General features: G+C 36.8%; 1 non-coding gene across 1 annotated transcript; it reads left to right on the plus strand.

Annotated features, from left to right (window-relative positions):
* The first annotated feature begins 9,954 nt into the window (after window positions 1-9,954).
* LOC118985016 (U2 spliceosomal RNA) lies at window positions 9,955-10,142 on the plus strand. The gene has a single exon (XR_005066043.1). It is a non-coding gene; the product is annotated as a U2 spliceosomal RNA (small nuclear RNA).
* The last annotated feature ends 3,709 nt before the right edge of the window (window positions 10,143-13,851 follow it).

Here is a 13,851-nt window from a genome sequence, read left to right on the forward strand (position 1 = left end):
AGCGACCTTTGGACTGTGAGCCACTACAAAGACAAAGCTTATTTCTCTGGCAGGGGCGCTGCTTCTGCTTCATCCATCTCTAGCCCCCAGTGCTAGGTCAGTTAGTAAACGATGGGTACAACCCCTCAGAGGAGGGGCAACCTAAGCCAGACACAATCACTTGGGAGGCCCTCAAAGAAGGACTCGGGGGGCTGCAGCAAAGAGGGGGTGATGGACACTCACCCCTGTCTATTCTGACATAGACTGAGTCCCATTTTCATCTGGGAGAAGCACTTCATGGCTCTAGTCAATTTAAGCCTAAAAACCTATGACTGGGAAGGCGATGCAGCCCTTTGCTGGCTAGAGCAGGTTCTGGGGTGATTGGGCATAAGACAGAGTTTCTAAAGTCCTGTGAAGACTGCTTTGCTAAGAGTGCTTTCATTCATAAGATAAGGATCCAAGCAGGAAATGAGTGTGTCTCCCAAAGTTTTTGCAACCCCCTTAACTGACAGATACTGACTCAGATTAAGCCCTAATATTTCTTTGAAATGTTATCTATTGTTTGATCCTTGCTGCCTGACATTGGTTGGTGAGCTTTATCTGTATTCCTGTGTGTTACGAACATAATAAAATTTGTTGAAGAAGAGGGTTTTGGTTCTTATCCTGTGTGAAATTGACCACCTCCCTCCCCAAGCAGATCGTCTTGGTAGTTTTATTTTTATTCATTGTGGATGGGTGGACTCGTGGCAAAGTTGCTCACACAGCTTTTGGGTTCCATCTTTTTTCTTTGGATTCTGAGTTCATTTTTCTTCTTGGGAATTTGACTTCCATCCCCTTGTTCTCATGAATCTGAACAATGTCTTTATTCTTGATATTCTACTTTCTTCTTCTTGGTGTTTACCTTCTGATTTTCATTCCTCTGTTGCAGGTATTTTGAGTTCAGACTCCTTATTCTGAGATTGTGGGTGCCATCCTACTTTTCTTAAGTCTCCAAGTTCCATTTCCTTGTTGGGCATTTGCGTTTAAATACCTTGTCTCTGCTGGTGTCATTCTCATTTCATTGTCCTCTCATTTTCTAGTTGCACCCCCTTGTTCAATTGGTATTTAATTTCATCCCCATGTTCTATGACTTCTGATCATCATAACATTGTGCTCATGGCAGCGAGATTCAACCTTTCGTCATTTCTTTTCAGGGTTCTGGTTTTGTCTAGGAGTTCAATATCCGTTACGTTGTTTTCAGAATTCTGGGTCTTATCGCCTTGTATTAAGTTGTCTGAGTTACTTTCAATGTTTCTTGGGGTACCAAGAACTATACCTTTGTTTTCCTTTTTCAAGTTCAGTCCCAATTTTCTCTAGATTCTGAGTTTTATCCCTGTGTTGTGTAGGTCTAAGTTTGATCTTGTTCTCAGCGTTCTGAACAATGTCCCTTTAATTGGAATTCTTAGTTTCTTCCCTTTGGTATCATACTTCTGAGTTTTATCCTCTTTTTGTAGGGATTTTGAACTCAGACCCCTTTTTCTGGGATTATGAGTTTCATGTCATTTTCCTCAAATCTCTGAGATTTATTCCATTGTTGGGCATTCCAGTTTAATCGCATTATTCCCGCTGTTCTCATCCGCATCACCATTTTCTGGGGGATTCCGAGTTATTTCCTTTTCTTCTGGGGTTATACAGTTATACCCCCTTGTTCTTGAGGATCTGGGTTCCAACCAAATGGCATCTGGACACTTAGTTTCATGCCCTGGTGTTTGTATTAACATCTTCATTACTTTCTTCATGGGAGTCTGAGTTTCATCTCCTGTATTTGGGGTATCAAGATAAATTCACAGTTTCTAATGGCCCTGAGGTCTAACCGTTGTTCTTGGACTTCTGAGTTCTTGCTCCTTCTTCATGATTTAAGTTCTATGACCCTCTTCTCAGAGATCTGAATCAGTCGCCTTGTTCTTGAGATTGTAAAATACTGTCCCATTTTCTTGGGGCTTCTAGGTCCATCCCATTGCACCTGAAATTCTGAGCTCCATCCATTGTCCTATGGTTGTAAGTTCCATCTCCTGGCAATTGGGGTTCCTTGTTCCATTCTCATGTCCTCGTGGTTCTGAGATCTATCCTTTTACTGTTGGTTTCTGACTTTCATAGAGTATTTCTTGGTGTTTTTTCTAACTATAACTTGTCACAGGTTTACAAATTTTTCCTCTCATGGGAGGGATTTTGAGTTCAGTCACCTTGTTCTGGAATTGTGAGTTCAGACACATTTTTCTTAACACTCTGAGTTCCATTCCCTTCTAGGTTATTCAGGTTTAGTCACCTGATATTTCTGTTTCCATTCACAACACCTCGTTCTTGAGATTTTGAGCAACTTTGCCTTGCCATTGGGTTATCTGTTTACATCCACTTGTTCTTGCTGTTCCAAGTTCCATCCCAATCATCTCTGGGTTCTGAGTTTCACCCACTTGTTGTTGCATTTTATTTATACCTGCTTACTCACAGGTATGAGAGCCATTGCCCTTTTCTCAATATTTCATGTTCCTTCCAACTATTCTAAGTTTATCAATCTCCATTGACAGTTTCTAGAGTTCTGAACTTCATGCATCATTCTTAGGACTCCATGTGACTTTCCCTTCTTGGGGAACCATTTTTATCCCCTTCTCATGGTTCTGAACAATATCTCTATTCTTGAGATTCACAATTTCTTTCTACTGGTTGTATGGGTATCACATTACATCTCCATATTATGTGGATTCTGATATCTATATCATTGTCCTCTTGGTATGGAGTTCCACCATCTAGATAGGAAACATCCTTTTTATCAAGATATTTGCAAGTTCTCAATAACTTCACACTTATACTGTCCAGGGGATAGAATTTAGGAGTAGGACAGGTTGACAATATGTATTATTTTACACACACACACACACACACACACACACACACACACAAACACACACATGTTTAGAACCAATCTCTTAGTGGATTCTACATTGCTGTGCTATATGTGGTTTTCTTGGGCTTCAAGAAATGTACAATGTACATTTACATTATACCTCTTCTACAATGTATAAAGGTATAAGTGAAAGAAATATACAGCCTATCCATGCCCTTCTAAATTCTATCTCTCTGACAGTATGGATGTAAAGTTATTGAACACTATCTTGATAATAAGAATATGCCCTACGTAGGTGGTTTAGGGTCAACATATGAACAGGGCTAATAAGGCCATATGCATTGCCCTCTTTTTGAAGGACATGAAAGCTTGTGGTATCTCAGAAATTGAATGCTGAATGATCAACTCCTCTACAACACTCAGAGCTACATATACACTGTACTAAACCCGCTTGTGCCAAAGCATTTCTCCAGGATTCACAGACATCTGTATGTAGTAACTGCACAGTGATGTGCACGTTATTTGTGAATGGAATCCAAAAATTGGGTGAGCAGTTTAAACAGCACAAGACAGTCTTTCATAGGGGCATTTTTAAAGAACCCAGTTGTGGACATAATTCATCTACAATATTTATCGTTTTCTATTGCATTCATTGTATTTATCATGACCACTACTTTTTTCATGGGTGTTGTGAATGGTTACAGGCGGCTATTCACACTATCTTTGTAAAATATAATCACATCAGTGTGGTAGCCAATGATAATACAACTGCTGATGTCACTCTTCTTATTGTGTAAAATCATTGGAACCACAACAGCCTGTACTGTTTATAAGAATCAGAATTCAGGATCAGCTTTGGGAAATGTATTTCTTCTAGCACAAACCCACCCCTGTAGGCAGTTCTGGAAGTCTAGTAGGTTCATTTGAACCTACTGGTCTGGGAATTAAAGGTGAAAATCATCATGTAGTCCACAGGCCATGCTTCCAGAGCATTTATTTCCAGTAACACGTAAGTGAAGTTTTGACCTTCTCCATATTCCTTGGCCATGAGAGTATTTATATAGGCCTACTTTGCAAGGCAACTCGTCTGTAGACAAAGTGACCTGCTTTGTATTTCTCAACCCTGAGAAAGTTTAAACAGAGCTACTTTTTTGGGAAAACTCTTATCTTCCCAATGTCATGCCTTGTAAATGAACTCACTTGTTATCTAGAAGAATGCTAGTGAAGTATGACATAGAGTCATCTCTGCGAGGTGTTTGATCACCTCAAGACCCCCTAGAAGGAGAATTATTTCTATGACACATGGTGTTGATCTTAATCATTTATAGTGTTTATAAAGCATAAATGTACTAATTTCATCCATGTGGAATCATGTGGTTTCTCAGGAAATATGTGTTGATTTCAGCAGGTCCACTTATTAAGTGGACCTGATCCAGCATTGTTCAAATATTGTGGAGATAATTAACACACACTACCTACCAAAGTCCTGTGGAGAAAAAAAAAGAAATCATGGTTACTGTATCTGAGAGAGAAGACCCTGTCCCCTCCTAGACAGTCTTTATCACTGTATGACAGCATACATCAAAGGTTTTCATTCATTATTCTTACATTGCTTTAGATTAAAGTTTTCTACACATAACAAAGGGAAAAGTGTTACTAATGACTTAATACAGATTAACAAGAAAAAATGTTGCAAATGCATGGGAACAGTATGAATGATTGGTCTGGTTACACTCCAGCCTTGGGAGAATTGGCACAGACTTTAGAAAGTTGCTCTAAAGATATGCAGTAGGTATTTAGTGCAGGAACTCTGGGTGAGAAAGTTTTAGCAAGAGCTAGTCTCAGAACAGCCTAGGTATAATGCAGGCCTGGTTTCTTATAGGAAAGAGAAGTGAGGGGTTTGACTTCTGGTGTGCTGAATCTCACCTGTGTTTTTTTTCAAAAGGGCTGAACTACACAGGCCATTACATGCAGATAGGTTCCCCATAGAGTTTAGTACTTTCATTAATTATAGTCAGTAGATTTGTACTTCTGTAGACTAACAGTGAAGGAAAGAAAATTTCTCTGATTGAAGATTGATTTAATGAGTGGGATTACATCAGTTTTGAAGTAAATGACCTCTTCTACAATGTATTCTTTGAAGGTATAAAGGTATAAGTAAATGTAAAGGTATACATGTGGTTAGAACCAATTTGGTAGTGGCCTCTATATTTCTCTGCTTTCTATGGTTTTCTTGGGCTTGGAAAAACACATTGTAAAAAAACAGTACCGGAGAACATTTACTTCAAAACTGACATAATTCTACTTGTTAAATCACTCTTCAATTAGAGAACATTCCTTTCCCCCACTGTTAGGCTATCGAAGATCCCAATAGACTGATTTTCATTCACAAAGGTACTGAACTGTACAGAAATCCTGTCTTTGTGGAATACAAAGTGTAGTCCAGGGCTTTTTTGAAAATAATAGATGCTAGTTGGCACACCAGAAGCCAGACCCCTAACAGATATCCATGAGATACAAGGCCTACATTGTACCCAGGCTGCTTTGAGGGTTGCTTTTGCTAGAACTCATTCAGCCTGAGTTCATGCAGAAAATAACTACTTTATATATTTGTAGTAACTTTGTGAAATCTGAGCTAATTCTCCAAAGGCTGGAGTGTAACCAGAATAATCATTCTTATCATTCCCTTGCATTTGTATTTTTCCCTGTTAATTGGTATGAAGTCAGCAGTAACATCCATTACTTTGTTATTTATAGAAAGCAATCATCTAAACAAGTCTGAGCATAATGAAAGAAAACCTTCTTCGGAGCTAAATACACGTTCTTTTCAAATGCAAATAGAACATTTTCAAAGATGATAAGACACAAAACAAGGCTCAACAGGTTTGTTGAGAGCCCATGACAGGACACAAAACAAGCCTCAACAAATTCAAGAAAATGAAATCATATAAAGCATTTTCTCTGACCACAAAAAAATTAAGTGAGAAATAAATCCCAGGAGGAGAAAAATACTCAAAGTCATGGACATTGAGTAGCATTAAATTAAACAATGAATGGGTCAAGAATAAAATTAGAGAAGACATTAAAAAGTGGCTGAAAACAAATAAAAATGAACTCACAAAAAAACAAAGTTTATGAGACACACTGAAGGCAGTCCTGAGAGGGAAGTTCAAAGTGATGCAGGTCTGGGAACTGTATCATTTTTTTAGGTTTTCTACCAAAACATGATAGAAATATTTCTAATAAATCACCTAAACCTACACCTACAAGAACTCAAGAAACAACAACAAAAAAGCCCAGAGCAAGTAGAAGGTAGCAAATAAAAAAAAATCAGAGCAGAACTAAATGAAACAGAGACTAAAGGCACAATTCTAAGGATCAATGAATCCAGGAGTCAGTTCTCTGAAATTATAAACAAAATCAACCATGCCTTAAGCAGGCTATGAAGAAAAAAAAAAAAGAGAAGGCCCAATTAAACACAATCAGATATGAAAGAAGAGAGATTACAACTAATACCACAGAAATACAAAGATTGTAAGGAATTACTATGAAAAACTATGTGCCAAGAAATTTGAAAACCTAGGTGAAATTGATAAATTTCCACAAAAATGTAATTTTCCAATACTCAAGGAAGAAGAAGCAGAAAATCTGAATAGACCAATAACAGCAGATAAAATTCAAGGACTAATAAAAAGCTCCTAACACACAAAAGCCCTGGACTACATGATGTCACAGGAAAATTCTACAAAGCATTTAAAGAAAAGCTAACCACTGTTCTTCAAAGATTATTCCAAAAAATTCAAAATGATGGAAGACTCCCAAACTTTTTATATAAACCCAACATCATTCTAATGCCAAAGCCAGATAAAGATACAACAAAGAAAGAAAACTTCAGGCCAACATCGCTGATAACAATAAATGCTAAAATACTCCACAAAATATTGGCAAACCGCATCCAACAATACATTACAAAGATCATACAACATGACAAAGTGAGATTCATCCCAGGGAGGCAAGGATGTTTCAATATTCACAATTCAGTAAATGTAATACATCACATAAACAAAAACAAAGACAATAATCACAACATCATATTAATGGAAACAGAACAAGCATTTGATAAGGTACAGAACCCAGTTATGGTAAAAACACTTAGCAAAATGGGAATAGAGGGAGCTTTCATCAACATAATAAAGGACATATATGAGAGACCTACAGACAACATCATACTCAGTGGGAAAAACTAAAAGTTTTTCACTCAGATCAGGAACACACAATGGTGTCCACTTTCACCACTTCTATTCCATATAGCATTGGTAGTCTTAGCCATGACAATCAAATAACAAAGAAGATAAAAGGCATTTAAATTAGAAAGAAGGAAACAAAACTGTCACTCTTTGAAGATGACATAATAGTGTAATAATAAATCCTAAAGAGTCCACCCAAAAACTGCTCGATGTAATAAATAAATTTGGAAAAACAGTGGGATACAAAGTCAATATCCAGAAATCAAAGGAATTTTTGTATACGATCAATGAAACAATAGAAGCACAAATCAAGAACATATTTCATTTGGTGTAGCAGAAAGAAAAATAAAACACTTAGGAATAAACCTTACCGAAGAGGTAAAAGATCTGTACTCAGGAAACTACACAACACTGAAGTAAGAAATCAAGAAACACTCAAACAAATAGAAATATATACTGCTCTCAGGGAATGGAAGAATTAACATCATCAAAATATCCATACTACCTAAAGCAATTTACAAATTCAATGCAATACCTATTAAAGTACCAATGCAATATTTCACAGACATAGAAAAACCATCAGTGTTGTGTAGTTTTCTGCATACAGGTCTTTTGCCTCCTTGGTTAGGTTTATTCCCAGATATTTTATTTTTGTTTTTGCTATATCGAAGGGGATTTTTTTCTTGATTTCTGCTTCTGCTGCTTCATTGCTGGTATACAAAAATGCCTTTGATTTCTGCATATTGACTTTGTATCCCGCTCTTTTGCCAAATTCATTTATTAGTTTGAGCAGTTTTTTGATAAAGGAAAGAATAAACAAGTGGGATCTCATCAAAATTAAAAGCTTCTGCATGGCTAAGGAAAACAGTTTCCAGATACAAAGAGAAGCAACAGTTTGGGAAAACATATTTGCCAATGATACCTCAGATAAGGGTTTAATCTCCAAAATATACAAAGAACTCACTCAACTCCACTCAAAGAAGACAAGCAACCTGAACAAAAAATGGGCAGAGGACTTGAACAGACATTTCTCCAAGGAGGACATACAGAGGATCCAGAGACACATGAAAAGATGCTCGATATCGCTAGCTATCAGAGAGATGCAAATTAAAACCACAATGAGATACCATTTACCACCAGTCAGAATGGCTATCAGAAACAAAGAAACAAACAACAAGTGTTGGAGAGGCTGTGGGGAAACGGGGACCGTAGTTCACTGTTGGTGGGATTGCAGACTGGTGCAACCACTATGGAAAACAGTATGGAATTTTATAAGAAAACTAAAAAGGGACGTGCCTTTTGATGCAGCAATTCCACTCTTAGGAGTATATCCTAAGAATCCTGAAACACCAATCCAAAAGAACCTATGCACCCCAATGTTCATAGCAGCACAATTCATGATAGCCAAGAGTTAGAAGCAACCTAAATGCCCATCAGTAAATGACTGGATCAAAAAACTATGGTACATTTACACAATGGAATTCTATGCTGCAGAAAGGAAGAAGGAACTACTACCCTTTGCAACATCATGGATGGAACTGGAAAGCATTCTGCTGAGTGAAATAAGCCAGGCGGTGAAAGACAAGTACCATATGATCTTACCTTTAACAGGAAGCCAAACCACAAAACAAACAAGCAAGCAAAATATTACCAAAGACACTGAAGGACAGAACAGGTAGATAGGGACCAGAGGGAAGAGGGGAGAGGATTTCAGGGGAAAAGAAGAAGGATTCACAGGAACAAGTCAAGCATAAAGGACACATGGATAAAAACTAAGGTGGATGGAAATGGGAGGGAGGTGGGGAGAATGGGGGTGGGTGGGCTGGGAGAAGACTAAAAGACTGAAAACTGTACTTGAACAATAATTAAATATAAATAAATAAAAATTAGATTTTCATTTTTAGTTTATTTTTTTATTTTTTAAACTTTTAAAAATTATTCAATTACAGTTGTCTGTCTTTTACTCCCATCCCAGCCCACCCACCCACCAGCTCTCCCCTCTCTTTCCCACTTTCACTTCCCATAGTTTTTGTCCATGTGTCTTTTACACTTGTTGCTGTAAATCCTTTCCCTTTTCCCCTGAAATTCCCTCCCCTCACCCCTATGGACGCTCTCAACCTGATCTCTATCTCAGTGCCTATGGTTATATTTTGCTTGTTTGATTGTTTTGTTGTTTAGATTCCTGTTGAAGGTGAGATCATGTGGTATTTGTCTTTCACTACCTGGCTTATTTTGCTTAGCAAAATGCTTTCCAGTTCCATCCATGCTGTTGCAAATGGTAGTAGCTCCTCTCTTTCTGCTGCATAGAATTCCACTGTGTAAATGTACCAGAGTTTTGGTTTTTTTTTCTTTTTTAAATTTATTTAATTATTTTTCAAGTACAGTTTTCTGTCTATTACTCCCATCCCATCCCACCCCCGTAGTCCCCTCCTCCCTCCCATTTCCACCCTTCTCAGTCATTGACCATGTATCCTTTATATATGTTCCTCTAAATCCCTCCCCTATTTCCCCCGAAATTCCCTCCCCTCTCCCATCTGGTCACTGTTCTCTATTCAGTGTCTTTGGTTATATTTTGCTTGCTTGTTTGTTTTGTTGTTTCGCTTCTTGTTAAAGGTGAGATCATATGGTATTTGTCCTTCAACACCTTGCTTATTTCACTCAGCATAATGCTTTCCAGTTCCATCTCTGCTGTTGCAAAAGGTAGGAGCTCCTTCTTTCATTCTGCAGCATAGAGTTCCATTGTGTATATGTGCCATAGTTTTTTTATCCATTCATTTACTGACGAGCACCTAGGTTGCTTCCAACTCTTGGCTATTGTAACTTGTGCTGCTATGAATATTGGGGTGCATCGCTTCTTGGCCTTTTGACTAAGATCAAGTGTAGTATATGTTATTATCAAGTTTTGCATCCATTAATTTACTGATGGGCACCTAGGTTGCTTCCAGCCCATGGCTATTGCAAACTGTGGTGCTATGAACATTAGGGTGCATATGTTCTTTTGAATTAATATTCTAGGTTTTTAGGGTATAATCCCAACAGTGGAATTGCTGGGTCAAAAGGCAAATTCATTTTTAGTTTTCTGAGAAAGTTTCATACTGTTTCCATAGTGGTTGTACCAGTCTGCAATTCCACCAACAATGTACAAGGGTTCCCTTTTCTCCACAATCTCTACAACACTTGTTATTTGTTGTTTTGTTTAAGATGGTCATTCTGACTGGTGTGAAGTGGTATCTCATAGTAGTTTTAATCTGCATCTCTGTGATACCTAGTGATACAGAGCATCTTTTCATGTGTCTCTGAATTCTCTGCAGTTTATTTTGTTATTGGTTTCAAAACATTGTTGTTAATTCAAAACACATTTTCATTCTTTTGTGACATTTCTAGAATATCTTTGATGTTACCAAATTCCCTTTTTCACATGCCATCTCCATTTTTGTTTTTTATATGTTCTTTACTTTTTCTATATTCTTTACTTTTAAGTATTTTATTGTTGTTCAAGTACAGTTGTCTTCATATACCCCCAACCATGCCCTCACCCATCCCCACCTCCCTCCCCTGATTCCACACCCTCTTGAATTTGTTCATGTGTCCTTTATAGTTGCTCCTGAAAACCCTTCCTCTCTTTCCCCTCATTATCCCCTCTGGTTACTGTCAGATTGTTCTTAATTCCAATGACTATGGTTATATTTTGTTTGCTTGTTTGTTTGTTTTTTATTAGGTGCCAGTTAAAGATGAGATTATATGGTATTTGTCTTTCATCACCTAGTTTATTTTATTTAGCATAATGCTTTTCAGTTACATCTATGCTGTTGCAAATGGTAAGCGCTCTTTCTCTCTTTCTGCTGTGTAGTATTTGGTCCTGTAAATGTAACATAATTTTCTGATTCATTCATTTACTGATGGGCACTTAGATTGTTTCCAGCTCTTAGCTACTATAAATTGTGCTGCTATGAACATAGGTGTGCATAGATTATTTTGGACCCGTGTTTCAATGTTCATAGCATATAATACTAACAGTGGAATTGCTGGGTCAAAAAACAGATCCATTTTTGTTTTCTGAGGAAATTCTAAGTGTTTTTCACAGTAGCTACACCCATCTGCATTGCCACCAATAGTGCACTTGGGCTTCCTTTTCTCCACACCTTCTCCAATACTTGTTATTTGTTGATTTGTTTATGATGGCCATTCTGACCAATGTGAAGTGGCATCTCATTGTGACTTTAGTTTGCATCTCTCTGATAGCTAGTGATGCTGAACATCTATTCATATGTGTCTGGCCCCTCTTTGGAGAAGAGTCTTAAAGTAATTTGCCCATTTTTTAATTGAGTTATTTGTTGTCCTGGTATTGAATCATGTGAGTTCTTTATATATTTTGGACTACCTCTATTTCTTACTACTTGCTAGATCATTGTCTAGATTTTTATTGTGTTCTTCATCTCTAAGTTTGTGTGTTCTATTTTAAATGTATCTATTTTGAAGTAATAATTTTATTCACTAATTTTGCTTCTGAGTTCATTAAACTGCTTTTGTAGTTCATCTTTTTGAAAATTTCAGGACTGCAGGTTTAAATTATTCTATTTATGCCATATATTTCCATGCCCTTTATTTTTAATTATTTGTTCTGACTTTGGTTATTCATAGCATTGATCAATGATTTCTTTCCCTAGGCATCTGAGTAGCACTTATTTTTTTAATATTTTCATAGTTGTTTAGTTACGATTGTCCCCATTTGTCTCCCATTACCATCCCTTGTTCTGTTCATCTGTCCTCCTCCACATTTAGATTGCCACTCTTTCTCCTTGTCCATGAGTCCCTGATACATGTTTTCTGATGTTCCTTGATATATGTTTTCTGATGTGGCCCATCCACTTCCTTCCCCATTTATTTTCATGATCCTTTCTGTCAGGCACCTCTCAGTTTGCATTTATTTCCATGTTTCTGGTTGTATTTTGCATGCTCATTTTATTGATTAGTTTCCACATATATATGCTGCCTATGGTGGTTATCTTGTACTGTCTAGCTAATTTCACTTAGCATAATGATCTTCAGGTCCCTTTATGTTATTATGAATTGTAGAATTTTTCTTTTTTCTACTGTGTAGTATTCCCTTGTTTAAAATATTACAGTTTTCTCATCTGATCATTTATTAATGACAGATTGTTTCTTGCACTTTCCTGTTGTAAATAATGTTACTATAAGTATTACAGTGCATAGGTTCATCTGAATTGATGTTTCCAGTTTCTCCCAGCAATATAATTTTCTCAGTCAAAAGGCAGTTTCATTTTTTCTTTTTTTTCCCAGGAAATTCTGTACTATTTTCCACAATGTTTTCAGAAGCCTGCATTAGCACCAACAGTGTACTAGCTTTCCTTTTCCTCTACAACCTTGCTAGCACTTCTTTTGTTGTTCATTTATCAATGATGGCATTCTTACTAGTGGAAAGTGGTATCTCAATGTGGTTTTAGTTGCTCTCTCTCTCTGATGACTAGTGATATTGAGACTTATTCATGTGTTTTGATCCCCTCTGTACATTTTTTTGAGAAATGTCTGGCCAACTCCTTTGCCCATTATTTAATTGGATTGTTTGTCTTCCTCTTATTGAAAATGTAAATTCTTTCTGTATTTCAAGATCAAACCCTTGTCTGAGGTATCACTGCCAGACATATCTTCCCCTATGGTCGGTTCCCTTTTCCTTTTACGGATGTTTTCTTTAGCTGAGCAGAAGCTTTTTATCAATATGTTCCACCTCTTTATTTGTCCCTTTATGTCCTTCGCTCTAGGGGACACATTTGTAAAAATATTACTACATGAAATATCAGATTTTTCCCCTATGTTCTCCTCTAGGGCTTTTACAAGGTGGTTACTTATATTTATGCCTTTTATCTGTCTTGAGCTTATTTTGTGTATGGTTAAATTGGTAGTTGAGTTTTGGGGGTGTTTTTGCTTGTTTTTAATTTTTTTAAAAATTTCATATAGCTGACCAGGTCTTATAACACCATTTGTTGAACAGTCTACTTTAACTCCATTTATGGAGAGGTGAGAGGTGCTTCTACTACCTTTGTTGAATATTCAATGACCGTAGAGACAAACATTTATTTCTGCGTTCTCTCTTCTGTCCCATTGATCTATGTGTCTGTTCTTATGCTACTACCAAACAGTTTTGATTAAAGTAGACTTGTAATATAATTTGATATTAGGAATTGTTGATCCTTCCTACTTTGTTTGCTTTCTCAAAATTGCTAAGTCTACTGAGGTACATTTATGGATCAGATAAATTTTTGAAATATTTGACCTATAGCTGTGGAATCTATCATTGTTATTTTAATAGGGATTGCATTAAATCTACATTTTCTTATAGACAGAATGAAAATGTTGATGATTTTAACGCTTCCAACCCATGAATACGTTATATGCTTCCATTTATTTGTGCCTTCTTTAACGTCTTTTTTCATTGTTGGGAAGTTTACTGAATACAGGTCTTTTACCTCCTTGGTTAGATTTATTCCTAGGTATTCTATTTTTCTAGTTGCTATAGTAAATGGAATTCTTTTCTTATCTCTGTTTCTGATATTTTAGTGTTGGTGTGCAAAAATATCTTCAGTTTCTGAATATAGACTTTGTATCTGGTTGCTTTGCCAAATTCATGTATGAATTTGAGTAGTGTGTGTGTGTGTGTGTGTGTGTGTGTGTGTGTGTAATCTATAGGGTTTTCTACACATACTATCATGTCTTCTGCAAATAGTC

The sequence above is a fragment of the Sturnira hondurensis genome, unplaced genomic scaffold, assembly GCF_014824575.4.
Source record: "Sturnira hondurensis isolate 20B ecotype Veracruz unplaced genomic scaffold, ASM1482457v3 Scaffold0000033, whole genome shotgun sequence".
Classification (NCBI taxonomy): domain Eukaryota; kingdom Metazoa; phylum Chordata; class Mammalia; order Chiroptera; family Phyllostomidae; genus Sturnira; species Sturnira hondurensis.